This window comes from Hipposideros armiger, unplaced genomic scaffold (assembly GCF_001890085.2).
Source record: "Hipposideros armiger isolate ML-2016 unplaced genomic scaffold, ASM189008v1 scaffold_774, whole genome shotgun sequence".
Lineage (NCBI taxonomy): Eukaryota > Metazoa > Chordata > Mammalia > Chiroptera > Hipposideridae > Hipposideros > Hipposideros armiger.
Genome location: NW_017732124.1, coordinates 291,541 through 304,376, shown reverse-complemented (window position 1 = coordinate 304,376; position 12,836 = coordinate 291,541). Strand labels below are relative to the sequence as shown.

The window sequence follows — 12,836 nt, the reverse complement described above, 5'->3', positions numbered from 1 at the left end:
GCTACTCATGGCAGCCCAGCTCCAGGTTGAGCTGTTGTTCAGCATCTTAGCTGTAGAGGGCAGTGTCACTGGCCCTCATATGTGGGATCCAAACCGGGGTCCTCTGGCGTCCCAAGCCAGCTCTTAAACAACGCGCCACTCAGCCAGCCCAATAAAGTTTATTTTTGAAACAAATAAAAATCAGTCTATGAGCTACTGACAAAATATTTTTAAATAAATTTTAAAAATAAGACCAGGCAAAGGCATGTGAATTTATTGTCAGTGTCTTGGATTAAATTCCCATTTTTTGCCTGTATTTTCACATCTATAGTTTGGAGGAGTAACTTCATGGGCTGTCATAAACAGTAATTAATGTGTTAGTATGTCTTAAGCACCAATTTTAAGCACCACTTTGTGCTGAAACTGTCATAATTTTCAAAAGAGTAAGGACCTAAGTAAAAACGACTACTATGATTGCTGAATTGACAAATGGTTATGGGGCAACTTAAATAACTCGATCAAATTTGTGTATCATACTTGCTATGGAGCATTTTACAATTTTTACCAAACCATTTTAACCCCATTCTCTCTTATGTCTTAGTTTTTTTCTAAGGAGCTCAAACTCAGCATACCCACAAAAGGGTTTTAGACTATCCGACAATATGATCAATGAGATATGTATTATCTATTCCAACAAGGAAAGCTGTCTTGAGTGAGCCTAAATAGTAAAGTACTGATTAGCTCTTCTCAATTGAGAATAATCCTTAGATGGGTATCTAAATTTCTCTTAGCGAGGCCTCTTTCTCTCACTTACAGACTTGGTGTTTCCCAACTTAGACTCTGTTGGACCATCTGTGAAAAAAAGTCTTTTATTTCTTGTGTCTTCTTAATTTTATTATTTTCTTTCTTCACTTTACATAGCCTCTCTTTCCCAGAGCACACACACCACACACCACACACCACTCCACATCTCTGTCTGCGTTGTAACATTCTCTGGGATAGTATTTTTCAAGTTGGGATTTCATGGATCATCTGCTTCAGAATCACCTAGAGTCCTTGTTAACAATTTAGAGATCTGAGCCCAATTCCAACCTCTTGAATCAGATCAATTGAGGGCAGGGCCCATAAATCTGCATTTAAACAAGATACCTGTTGAGTCTGATGCTCAGTCAAATTTGAAATCAGTGGTTTTGTATTTTCCACGGAGCTCTTCTTATTCAGCCAAGTCACACAGTGATGTTTTTGGTTTTTTTAATCCTCCTAACTTCAAGCCCTTATTTCCTAAACTTCTCATAGGAAATGTCTGCCTGGTACCATTTCTTACTTTAATTCGTGGTTTTGTGAATTTTTATATTAATATTAACTCTGTGTGTGTGTGTGTGTGTGTGTGTGTGTGTGTGAGAGAGAGAGAGAGAGAGAGAGAGAGAGAGAGAGAGAGAGAGAGACTTTCTTCCCATTGTCATTGTCATAATTTTTAAGGAAAATCCTCATGTCATACTATTTCCTTGCATCAGCTATTGGGCCCAATTTAGTACCTTGTGTACATTAAATGCATAATTGATATTGATGGATTGACTTTACACAGGACTCATCCTGGATATTCTCCTGACTTCAATCATGGACTTCTCTACTGCTTAGTACTTTTTCTCAGTGTTTCCTTTGTTTTGACCCACTGTTCTTTCCACTTTATACCTCTCTGTAGATGACTAACTATTTATGTAGCTCTCTGTGACTGGCTTGTGGATGGGTCTCCAGCCCAGATTCCCTTAAACTCTAGATAAATATATAGTTGCTCAGTGGACTTCCCTCCTTAGATGTCCAACCGGCAGCTCAAAGTCAGCATATCCACAAAATATGTCGTTTTCCCCCAAAGTCTTTATCTGCACCTAAATTCTTTTTGGAAAATAGTAGAATTGTCCATTAAGTTACTCTTACCATTGATTGACCTTGGAAGTATTGCCTAATGCCTTCTGGTGCATGCATTCTGAATTCAGACCATAGTGAATCCAAATTCTAGTTTACCAATACCTGTGCAATCTCAATCAAGGTGATTAAATTCTCTGAATCTCAGTTCCTTTGTCTTTGAAATGGGTACCTAGTACCTACTGCATAGGTTTGTTGTGATGATTAAACGAGATAAAGTTTATAAAATACCTAGCATACAACTGGCGTAAGTTTAATGATTATTATTCAGGCTGTGATCATTTTTTACATGGATTCCATGTTTTCTGAAGTATTCTTCCTGTTCTGACCTTGGTTCCCTGACATGTACCTTCCACACAGCTGTCAGGGGCTAGATTTAAATTACATATATGGTCATGTCAATTTCCTGGTTCGAGTCCTTCAACGACACCCCAAGTCTTTCTTTTATGATAAAGTGCCAACTCCTTGGTTAGCACACAAGTTCCTTCACTGATTGGGTGCCTTCTGTCCTTCTAACCTCATTTCTGATACTCTCAACATTTGCCATTTCTGCTCTCAAGAGATCCAACTACTTTGAGTCCCTCCGATGAGTCATGCAGATCAAGTCCCCATACATTCTACCTGGATGTATAAAGCATGATCTCGTGTTCCAACTTATCAAGTGAACACCTACTCTCATCTTAGGGAGACTTCCTTGAAAATTTAAGTTCTCTTGTATTATCTCTTAGCATTGTGGCTGTCTGTTCATTGTAGGGCTTATTACATTTTGGTGTAGGTGTGATTTGCTTGTTTATTTCTTCCAAGTCATTAAACCATTGCCAATTCATCTTTTGATCCCACAATGTTAGACCCTGTGCCTGGCATGTAATAGGTACACAAAGGATATTTGTTAGGAAAGTGAGTAAATATGTTAAAATGAAATATAAGTTATGGAGATAATGAACTTCCCTTTCTCAGCTCACTGTGATAGTTTCCTTATGGTTGGCTCTCATAAGAGCCAACTTAGAATGTTAAGATTCGTTGGGGCCATAGAAGTAAAGTCATCCACCTCTCTTCAAAAGCAAAATCCCACTACAGCCTGGCCCCAACTCACTATATTTCAGAAATGAGTGAAAAGGAAAACATCTTAAGAAAGAATATCTAGATTCCTGTCTCTTATCAGCAAGATAAAATCCACTGCACTTCATTTAGCACCATATGGTAAGTGTCTGCTTCTAGGTGAAAGATACAACTGCTATTTCTTACATGTGGTGGTGATAAAACTAAAAATGAATCACAAGACAGAATATCTTGACAATGACATCAGATTTGAGAAGGCCAAGTACTTCTCTCACTGCAGGATTATTTATTAGACATAAACCGGGTTTAGAGAGAATGTACTCAGCTTTTTTCTCTTTCTTATTTCAGTATGGGTCAGATTTGGGGTGTGGATCCATAGATTGCCCCCCTTCTCCTACTATATCAATGTACCTTCAGATGAAAATATAGACAATTTAGTTAAGCTCTGCATTTCCTGCACTTCTTTCGGATCAATAATTCATTATCTGCTATATTTGCCAATATGTAAAATCTTCAAGACAGTTGCTATGATTAAATGAAAAACCTGTATTTGCAGACTGTTACATAATTTGAGATTCAAAAGGATTTCTTCCTCTTTTATTTTGATAGCGTCAGCCCTGACCCTTATTCTGCTTGTCAGTTTTTCTTTACGGAATATGCAATTCTGAGAGCTTCTCATTTAGACAATAGCCTTGACATGTAATACAAGTGGACCGCTCACCTTTTACAAAAAAAGTTAAGCTGCTTATCAGATTTCCTGGCTTCTCAAACCACTGTTTTCTGTCAGGTAGGAAAGACTATCCTCTTGGGAGATCAAGGGCCATTAGATATAATTAACTTTCTCCATTCCTTTCCTCTTAGGAGATGGATTTTAAACAACGACGGCACATCCCACCATGCTTTGTGATTACATTCTATTAGACGTGATGAAGCATCTTCAGGGAAGAGAGCCATCATTACCAAGTGAGTTTAAAAACAAATTCCCATGAGATCTGATAATTATCTTGTGGAGTAGAGATTATCTGCCTACAGTAAGAGGATTTATTTTGTTCATTACTGTGCTCATAATAATAGCTTGCAGTGTGATATAAAAAAGAGAGAGTATAGCATGCAGTCCCAGGAGAACAGAGACACCACTGTTCTGTTCTGTAGGAAATCAGCTAGAAGAAGACCAAAAAAAAAAAAATGTATAAATAACAATCATACTCTGGAAAAGAACCTAATCAACTTTCAGTTATCTTTCATGGTTCACACTGACATAATTGAACAGAACAGCTAACTGCTAATATTGTTCAGTATCTCTGGCTTTCATTCCCACATGCAGTCTACAAATCAGCAGGATATATTTAAACCAAGTACTTTATTACCTTCTCCAAATGAGGGAAGTAAGGATGAGAAAATCCACTGAGGAAGAGAGAGGGAGAGAGAGAGAGAAAGGGAGTACAGGAGAGAAGCCTAGCTTACTCTGATCTTTGTCATCAGGAAGAGACACGAGGTGATTCAGCCATTGCACATAGGGTGGGAAGCCAGGGACCACGCTGAGCAGAAAGCAGGAGAAAACTCCTGAGAGCCACGCTTCATTTTATCTACAGCACATTTCCAAAATCTCATTTCATACAAATGTTAAAACACAAAATAACCTCCCAAGCCAAACATAAGTGCACCCTGAACTGGGTACCACTCCCACTAAGGTACAAGGAGAATGGGTAATTGAAGCCAGTGAGCTGTAGGCAAACAAGGAATCAGTATCTCAATATTGCAGAAAAGGACGTTTGGTTTGGCCCTACCAGAGCATATGGTTCACCTTCTCACCTTGCTGATAAAGAATATAGCATTATGATATGACCAGACTGGATATTTTCCTCCCATTATGTCAAAGTTATGTTTAAGTTGCATACAAGTAAGTAGCATGTGTTTATGTATATGTGTGTGTTGTTTCCTTGACTTTTTTTTTTAAGAGTATAGTGTTTCTAGGGGCCTGTTGTGGCATGCGTCTCAAAACACGAAAACAATTTAGAATCCTAGTGGATGGAAAGATAACAATAATAATAATATAATAAAAGAATAATAGTAACATTCATTGCACATGCCTGCAAGGTATGCAACTAAGTACGTTACCTATATTTTCAAATTTAATTCTTAAACAGCCCTGAGATTAGCACCCCCTTTTCCATGTGAGGCACTGAAACTCAGAACAGGTAGACGCCTCTTGCCAGATTGATGAGGATACAGCAGAGTCTGAGTTGAAACCTGGGTCACTTGGATCCTAGGGCCCACAGCCTTTCTTACCTCATCATGCTGCCTTCAGTGCATCTGTTAGCTTGCCCTCAGAAAATTCTATTTGTGGAGTTCCTACTTGTGTTTTAGCAACTGAACAAGTAGTTGAAAATCATAGCACTGTGAGTCCAGCTTGTGACTTATTGTGAAATGACCGGTTGGAAGCATTAATGAAGATGGAAATCCCTGCAGGCTGTCTGAAGAGCACTTGAGAAGGCTCGGCTGCAACTTCAAACATCAGTGCTCTTTAGTGTTTCTGTATACATCATTCACGTTTAGAGTGAAGCCCGACTTTTCTCAAGAGAAGCCATCTGGTCCCTGGAGGCTTTCTGGGCTATAATCCTAAAAAGACAGTCAAGTTGGAAGCTGCTTTTGAAGCTTGTTCACACAGGCCTGATGCTGAATTTGAGTTTAGAGTGGGTTAGGACTTTCCGTATTGGGGCCTGATAGAGCAGTTGATGAGGTTTCACTTGTGAATAATGAAAGAAGCAAGTTGGTCTTTGTTTCCTGTTTTTCTGAGGAAGAAAATAGATGGGTTGGTCTACCAGTCTGATCCTGGAAAGAATAATTTATCAGATGATCTCATGTTTGGAACACAAAGATCAGAGTTAAGAACTCTGAAACTTGGTCAGCATTAATTTTCTACTAGCAAACAACTACATGTGTATTCAGAAATGCCAGCCAATGCATTTTATGGGATTCCACCATGGAAAACAGGTACTAGACATAAGCTCATTCATTGTCTTTGGCCCATACCTGTGGATACTGGAAAAATTGCCTTTCCAACTTAGTTATTTTTATGTTAAGATTATTCAACATGAAAAGAATGATCCAATCTCAAATCACCTACTTTATCTAGAGCAAGGGTCTACATACTTTTTGGTAAAGATCCAGGTCATATTTAGGCTAAATTTGATAAATCATAGTTTTGGCAGCAATATCTTTAACATGAGGACTTATTCATTTATATTTAAGGACAAAGTAGAAGGGAAATTTGGGGGAGGTTATCTGCTCAGGCAAGACTGTGGATGTGGACGTGGCAGTAGAATGTTGCAGTATTGTCTCCTTGCTGTGGGGGATTTACCTTCATGTGCTCTGCTTGGGAGAGATATTTATTTAATAGGTCTTAAGGTCAGATACACAGCACAGGTGATTTGCTAGAGAAGACTCCTCAAACGTGAATTAAGGGGGAGTCAAAAGGAAAGGGGTTAGAATTATTCTATCCTGCTAACCCCTCTCTGTTCAAGGAGTCCCCCCACACACACACATTTCTGTGTATTGCTTTTTGGAGATATCAATACCATTTTCAGCATTTGACTTAATTTCAAAGTGCATCTTTTGTTTATAATTTTTTAAATTTTATTGTTATAGGAAGTGATATTTTCTATTCAATTGGCTTACTTTGCATTGGTTGCAAAGTAAACTTTACCCTAACATTTCATTAAACAGCAAAGCCCTACAATAGAAGGCATCAAGAGTTGGGAAAGATAATGGATGGTCTTTAGGGTCCAGATACTTCCACATGCAAAATATCTGATCGTAATTCTTTCTCTGAACCCCAGTTCCTCATATATGAAGTGGGTTGATAATTTATAATTTTTAAGTTTATTGTGAAAATTGGAGCTAACCAAAGTCAAGTGCTTGGCACAATGTCTAGCTAGTCAAAGACGTTTAGTGGTAGCTATTACTATCCTAATATAGCAAGATGCTACTTTTAAAACTTTGTCAGGTTTATTTCTACAACCTCGTAAAGCAGTTGACAATAATGACTACTATATGTGTGATCTATTGTTTACTCTGAAGTAATACAAGTCTAAAAAATTCATACTTTGAATGTTGGGATGGGGCATTTTACTGTCTATAACTCATACTTCTTTTTAGCTTCACATTTCTCTCTTTTAACTTACGATACTTGGTAAACTAAGTTTCTAGTAATAGTTCCAGAGGCAGGGACCATTTTTCATGCCTAGACAATGGTTCTGTTCTGCCAAGGCATCCAAAGGCTTAATGTGATGTGACCATACTTAATTTTTTCCTGGACTCTGCTTCTGCCATGATGATGGTATAAGCACAGAGGTTCCTCTGTGTTTATATAGAACAATATATTTATTTGTGAAATTTAGAGCTTAGAATAAGCTTTGCTCCCTTTAAATGCAAACAGAATCCTTTCCCTATAAAACACAGCCCTCCGGTACAATTAAAATGAGCTGTCTTCGCAGGTTTAGAATGCTTTCATTTTATAACGATTGAACGAGTAGGCCCATTTGCCTCATTGTCACTCATCTGTCTCATGTCAAATTTTTTTTTTAAAGAAAATCCACTTTATAAGATTCATCCATTCAAAATCCTAGAAGTAATTATGCTTGGGGAAAAGGCCAAACATGACTAGCTATGTACTAGCCTCTATTTAGATGTATACGATTTACTCAGAAAAGAAACTTTACCTTTTGAAAGTGAGCGTTACTTTTCCTGGCAGTGTGATCTATGAGCTGTAGCTGGGAGCATCTTTGGCAGTGCAGGCCCGATAGCAAACCTCAATGTGTGCTTCCCACATTCTCCCTGGAAAGTTTTCTACAGGTCAGAGCCAGGACAAATACAGGGAGCATGGAAGGCAGTCCTGGAGGGGAAAAGACATTTCTAGAGAGTAGCCTGAGACGCCTGTACAAGTAGAAATATATAGTCCTTGTAGTGTTTTGAGGAAAGAAATGGAAGGATTATGAGCACAATGAATGCATGGGAACCTTCGACATCTCTTTTATGTTTTAGTACGACATGATTAACCTGCCTGACACGAGACACTGTTCACTTTGTAGCTGTGTGCTCCCTGAAAACCAAAGGACCAGGGAAAATCACCCTGGATTTCAACACCATTGTAAAGGCCCCACCTGGTGCTAATAACATGTATTTTGGGCTAGAGAAGACTAGCTTAGAGGCATTTAGACACCACTCAAAAATGTCCTCCCATAGGAGAGGTGGAAATGCTTCTCCATGGCCCACTATGCTGCCTGGGCTCAGAGAGACATTCCCTCTCAGTGCCTGAGAGACTTTGCTACCCATTCACCCATCCAGCTTTTTTCTGTCCCTTTTCAGTATCTTCACTTTCTCTTTCTCCTTTCTTTCTGTGAAATAACACCCCAAAGTTCTTCCCAAATTTAAAAACATCACCCCAGGAACCTATTGCACCTTTTAGTCTTTTTAACTTTCCTATTCCTGTTAAAAATCTTCAATAAGTGATTTATGGGTATTAATTACATTTTCTCCCATCTATTCTCTCCTCCACTTCCTTATAATCAGGGTAATTTTCTCATCATGATCCAAAGGGTCTCAAAATCCATAAAGTACCATCGCCTTTACAATTCTGGAAGAGCTCATTTGTTCTGGCTTTCCTTTATACATTTTTTCTTAGTACAGGTACATTCTGTTGGCACTTCAGAGCTCTTTTCTATGTCAAGAGGAACAGCTGATCATTCGAGGTTTTTATCTTGGGCTCACATTTACAATGCATACATCTATGTTGTCAACTAGCTTTGGAAATGAACCAAGTAAAAGATATGGTAAATACTCTCTTCTGAGAATTAATGAAATTGATCATGAAACATGCCCAGATAAGTGGCCTTTCACACCTCTGGACAGATAGGGAGGCCATGTTCCACAGCATATTGGTGTCCAGTGGACCTAAACAGCTACAGCCTGCATGGCTACAAATGTGCCCTATGTAAAGAGGTAAACTCAGATAACACCTGTGCAGAGAAGGCCAAAATCTCCCTCAAAAAAAGCTCTGGGTCTGCTGTAACGTATGCTTAAACTGGTGACTAAAGCTTCTGTGGATAATCCAAGGTCTCCACATAGTCATTGATGAGCAAACATGAGGCAGAGAGAGTAAGATAATGAGGAAACCTGAACGAACCAGCTGCTTGATAGCAAAGTATTGCTACAATTCCATTTTTCACAGAGTTAGAATCAAATAACAGATTTTAACCATAAGTCATTTTTTGCTTGACTTCTTCTTTGAAATGATCATTTGGAAAGTGGTTAATGCCACTAATATTTTTTTGCGGATTAATTCTACCTTCCAAGTGTTCAGATATGTAAGGATTAAGACTATTACACATATTGGTTATGTTGCACAAAGGAGTGTTTGTCAAATACTCATTTATTTTCTAATTAGAGTTATGCACTGTTCTTTTACCTGAGGATGTAGAATTCTAGAATTTAGAATTAGTCTTCAAAAGTACCCATTCTAGTCCTTTACAAAGGGATTACAGATTAAAATGTTCAGATGTCTTCTTCATCCAAAAAACATAAGATTCTTGAAGATTTTATCTAATAGTGAACTCTAGAGCAAGAACGCTGGATTTTTAGAATAGAAATATATATTATGGAAGATATTAGTTAGTTCTACTAGAATACTACAAGGAGATCCCCTTCTGTTAACTAGTGATGTATAATATCTGTCATTTTCACCTTTATTTGTATTAGGTACAGTTTATGTTTGTAATAGCATCCTTCACCCAACTCCTAGCAATTCTTTGTCAGAAACACTTCTATATTTGAAGTTCTTTACCATTATCTGATTTTTTCAGCAAAGAAAGGAATCCTGAAATTTTAAAATAAATACATGATTTATTTTGTTTTATACTCTTTTCCACTACCCCCTGTCTCCAACACACACACACACACACACACACTGAATAGAACATTCTCTCTCTTTTCTCTCTTCTCTTGTCCCTGTGAATTTTTTTATGTCATTCATGCTGTAAACTCAATCAGAATCCAGTTTCTTTCTCAGTGGCCCTTGAAGTATGCTCCAGGAGATGTAATCAGCATGTATTATACACATCCTCTACGCAAGCCACCTTCATTCCCATGGATTTCATTTATAATTCTTGACTCATTATTATATTTTCCATGTAATTTTCAATTCTTTAAGCTTTTACATACATATTTATGCTTTATACATGCATATTTCTATACATATCTCTCTTTAATTACCAAATTAAAAAGAAACAAATGCTGACAGTGTTTTTTCATTCTTTGATCATGTATCCCTCTGTTCTTGTGTCAGGAAGATTTTTAGATTGAAAAGATAAATGAAAGATAATGAAAAAAACATTTATAAAAAAAGCACTGAGGTTTGTCAGTAAAAAGAACACTTTTAACTATTGCAAGGTGAAAAAAAACCAAAGGAATTTGAAGATACATGATTTATACATATTTAGCAATTGGTTATATGGGACACATAGTTTTTCTTAGGAGATAAATTCTGATTTTTGCCAAACTCATGAATTTCTACCTGCAGAATAGGAGATAGACAGGGCAGATACACATCCTCATATGCTGGTGGTAATAACAATACCTACTAGTCAAGAATTTCTTGAGGACAGTTGGACAATCTGTGTTGAAAGTCTTAAAATATAAATGTGAAATTATTCAACAAGTCCAAAGAAAACAACCATGAGAGTAGGCAAAGATTTAACTATAAGGATTATCATCAAGTGTTGCTTACAATAGCAAAAAAGTGGAAACCTCTTCCAAAGTCAACAACAGAGGATTAGATAATTATGGTGCATCTGTAAATGGAGCATAAACCAATCATTAAAAATGATGTTATATAAAACTAATTATTTGGTAGAGCAGATTTTTAAAATCTATGTACAATGTGATTGCATTTTGTAAATACACACAAACACATAAATGATAAGTAAATTAAGCATATTTTTCAAAATCTTAATAGTTATCACAATAAAACGCTAACCAATATTTTCTATTTTCTTCCTTTTTACTTATCTGAGTTTCTAAATTTTCACAAATAAATAAGTGTATATATCTTAATTTTTTTTTAAGATTTTTATTGGGGAATTGGGGGAAGGGGAACAGACAAGTTGCTATCCTTTTGTTCTTCAGTCTAGTGGTGGAGGACGTTGCTTCACTGGCCCAAGTTGGCACCACCATTGCGCTCTTCCCGGTTGAGGCAGATCAGTCGCTGGCTTCTGGACAGCCGTTCACAGCAGTTGCTGGCCGCTCACGCTGGCTGCTGGCTACATACGGTAGCCCATGGCAACCCACTGCAGCAGGGGCTGCAGCCTACGCCGTCGCTGGTGACTCACGGCAGCCCAGCTCCAGGTTGAGCTGTTGTTCAGCATCTTAGCTGTGGAGGGCAGTGTCACTGGCCCTTATATGTGGGATCTGAACCGGGGCCCTCTGATGTCCCATGCCAGCTCTTAACCATCGCACCACTTGGCCAGCCCCTATATCTTAATTTTTAAAGTCTTCCTTTAAAAGATAAATTCCTTTGGAAGGGGAAGGGGCAAGACAATACAAATTGGTAACTACAGTCATTCTGGCTGCTGGGTGGGCACTGGATTTATAGGGAGAACAGTTAGGAGCTTGTTCCCATAATCCAGACAAAAAATTTCAGTGCCAAGTTGGGTGGTGGTCCTTGTGATGTAAAGAAGTGGAGAGATTTGAGAGATATCAATAGTACTTTGTGATCAATTAGAGAACCAGAGTTATAAGAGGGCAAAGGCACAGATAATTTACCAGTCTCTGGATTAATAACCAGTAGACCGTGGCAAGGTGGAGTAAGATTGGAGAACAGGGTGTGTATATGTGCATGTTGTAAGGTTGGGTAGGTATTTGTTTGGACAGGGAAGCTGAGAAATAAGAAGTTTCAAAGTCAAAGAGGCAGAAGTGCCTGTAGGACATTTGAGTAGAGATTTTCCTCCAAACATTACAAGCCTGATCCATTGCTCCTTTGTGCATGTCTGTATGACTTGAACAAGCCCCAGGAGTGAAGGCCAGCTCTTAGCTCACTTCTTCCATGCCCCTTTCCCAGCTGCCCCAGACCACACTGACCTCCCAGCCCCTAAGCTCCGATAGCCCCGCTCGTATGCAGCACATCTGCCACTCAGAGGCCTTGTGTTGCATTATACATATATAATACTTGTATTATACATGCTGCCTTGTAGTACAATGCTATGAGATATCCCCTCTTATAATCTATAAGAAGGCTGCAAGTATACAGTTGAGGCTTTTTTTTTAATTGTTATTATTTCAGTTAAACTGCTGGAAAAAGTCAGAAAATGCAAAGATTCCAAATGATCAGAGACTCAGCAAACACCATGCAGATTCATCAAGGTCAGACAGAAGAGAAGGAGTTACATTTGAGTGACAATTAAAGAAGACACAGAGATTGAGCTTTATCTATTTACTATAGGGAACATTGTTGACAGCAGAGAAGGTAAAGGATTATTCTGTAAATAGAAAAAGATTTATGCTGCAAATGTGCAAAATATGAGTAGGGTGGTGGATAAGAAGTTAAGGAGAATGAGGTGAGGGTGTTCTTTGTAAAGAAAGGATGGGAGACATTATGAAAATGCTGTATGTTAATCATATTAATCGCTAATCATTATGTAACGTTTGCTACATCAGGCATTGTTCTACACACTTCACATATCTTATTACTGTAGTCACCACAACAACATTTTGAAGCAGGGACTATTATTACTATTATCTTCATTTTACAGGTGATGAAATTGAAGCACAGAGAGGTTAAGCCACTGTCTTAGTCCATTCAGGCTGCTATAACCAAATGCCAT

The 12,836-nt window shown here is 38.1% G+C and overlaps 1 long non-coding RNA gene across 1 annotated transcript in view; it reads left to right on the top strand.

Moving 5' to 3' along the window:
- Positions 1 to 12,836, top strand: part of LOC109374005 (uncharacterized) — a 31,415-nt gene that overhangs the window by 13,944 nt on the left and 4,635 nt on the right. The window contains exon 2 of the long non-coding RNA XR_002122328.1: positions 3,823 to 3,924. This is a non-coding gene — a long non-coding RNA (uncharacterized LOC109374005). The remainder of the gene's footprint in view (positions 1 to 3,822; positions 3,925 to 12,836) is intronic.